Source organism: Glossina fuscipes, unplaced genomic scaffold (genome assembly GCF_014805625.2).
Source record: "Glossina fuscipes isolate IAEA_lab_2018 unplaced genomic scaffold, Yale_Gfus_2 1, whole genome shotgun sequence".
NCBI classification, from domain to species: Eukaryota; Metazoa; Arthropoda; class Insecta; order Diptera; family Glossinidae; genus Glossina; species Glossina fuscipes.
Window position 1 is genome coordinate 47368713 of NW_023998415.1, and position 2287 is coordinate 47370999.

At 33.4% G+C, this 2287-nt stretch overlaps 1 long non-coding RNA gene across 1 annotated transcript; it reads left to right on the forward strand.

The window, feature by feature from the left end:
- Positions 1-1998, forward strand: LOC119632285. The gene is made up of 3 exons (XR_005246765.1): positions 1-377; positions 463-1033; positions 1112-1998. It is a non-coding gene; the product is annotated as an uncharacterized LOC119632285 (long non-coding RNA).
- Positions 1999-2287: the final 289 nt, after the last annotated feature.

Consider the following 2287-nt stretch of genomic DNA (forward strand, 5'->3'; position numbering starts at 1 on the left):
CTTGCTTTGTATATTTGCAATTAAGATCTAGAACACATAAACATATCCCCAAAGGACAGAAATCTGTAACTAACTAATCATAGCAAACGTTGAACCAAAGTTTTGATCAAAAATCATACCTTACTGCTGCATAAATGGTGCAGGCAGAAATGTTCTCTGCATATTGAAAAATGTCGATTCTTTGAGAGATGAGGTCTTAAGATACAGGATTGAGTACTTATTGATAGGTATGTTTTTTTTTGAGGCCAACTTTAATCTATTGAAATGTGTGGTTGTGTTGTTTATGAGAACATATTTGAAAATAATATGAGGATATGTTGAGATATAACGGCTGTATGCAGCAAGCATTACGCTTATAAAGAAAACTCTATTAACAGGTGATTAATTACATTTAATAATTCCAATATATATATATATATATATATATATATATATATTAATAATGTATATGAATAATTCCAGTCATGTTTCTCATCGAAGATAGATGAGATTTGTGTTACACCATATACGCAGACTGCGCTCTTTCATCGGATTCTTTGCTTCAATTCATTGCGTTTAAGTTAAGGAAAGGAAACAAGTGCATTGATCCGATTGGCTGCAAACTTCAGCATTTGTGCATAGACGTACATCAAGACGACTAAACAAACTTTGGTAGAGACTTGAGAAAGTTTTTTAACCAAAAAAGAAAATAAAAGATCTGGACGTGAAGATTTTTATTTATATTTTCTTTTTTTTGTTCCTGAGCACATAAGGTATGTATGTGTGAAGGACATATTGATAATACGTTGTATCTTCGCAGGTACGCGTTTAGTTTAGCATTGCAATCGTAAGTTTTATGTAGCGAACGTGTCTAACAAAACTTTACGTGATTGTATGGAAAAAGTCTATGCGCTCGTGTACGCAAAAGTACAAAGGCTTAAAGTATCAAACATTGTCACGTTTATCAATATGTGCGTGCTGTCTGTAATAGAATGCAGTAAAAGCGTTAATAGGATCGATACAAGTGCACACGCACGAAATTTCGATTTAAAAAGTAAATAAAAAGTTGACATAAAAAAAAAATATACCACGTGTACAATATATAATTTTTCCTTTTCTTAACGCTCGCAAGTTGTTGCTATATAAAAATAGTATCTATCAGTGTACAGGGAAATGATTTCCATGCTTGAATCTTGATACTTCATCGATTTTCGAAGTTATCTCTAATCCTGACAACCTTCGGTTTACCTGCACTTCATAACGTTATAAGAGAGAGAGATATGTTTCCGAATACAATGGAAGCCTAAAGCAGATGGTGACAGGGGATATCATTAAAAAAATCCTAAATATTATTTTCGCTAATCGACTTGTAAATTTGCAAACAACAACTTTTATCTCAAAATCATGAAAAGGACGTATAGTAAATTTGGGCACGACAGACTTGTTTTCCAAACGGATGGCGGGCTTACTCTCTGTGGAATAAAAATCTCAGCACGTTACTGATGGGAAAATTACATGAGTTGATGTTCAAATTGCTACCCCATCTATCGGGTTCTCACGATCGGCTTGCAAACCTACCAAAGAATGATGATACGGATGAGAGAAAAGACTTCGATCGAATTATGCAAACTGAAACATGTTTTGAAGATCTTAGACAAGTCGTTTTATAAAAAAAGTTTTCGAAATGTTGGAGAAATGTTGGGCTGTTGTTAATATCACTCCGTTAATGCGTACAATTGAATTTTGCTAACAAAAAGAAGGTTTTCATATCACTGCCTCCCGGGAATTATTAAAACTTGTACTTCTTTATGCATTTGCGGCAACCATTTAAAAGCCATAAATCACATTTATTCCGTAACTGTTTTAAAAATAAACATATACAAGTAAGAAAGTTATATTCGAGGGGGGGAGGGGCCCGCATCACGCATACCCACCCCTATGCTTTTCGCATCCTACTCTCCAAGTTTCTTTATTTGGTACCCATATCGCTAGTATTATTAAAAAAAAATTAATCGCATTCGTTTACCAGATTCATTTTAAAATTAACCCATTGGTAAGCAGATAATATATGTTTATTTGTAGTGTGTAGTGTACAAAATAGTTTTAAACGTTCCGTTTTTTTTTTGCCTTTTAATAAAATCTCCAAAAGCTGCAAAAAAGAAAAATTTAATCTCTTGTAACTTTTTGTGGGCATGGCGGATATTTTCCATTTTTGTGCGTGAGCAATGGAGCTTTTCGTAAAGTAGATGTGGAAAATTTCAACTTTCTAACTTTAATAGATTTCGAGTGACAAGCAAAAGTTTAACAA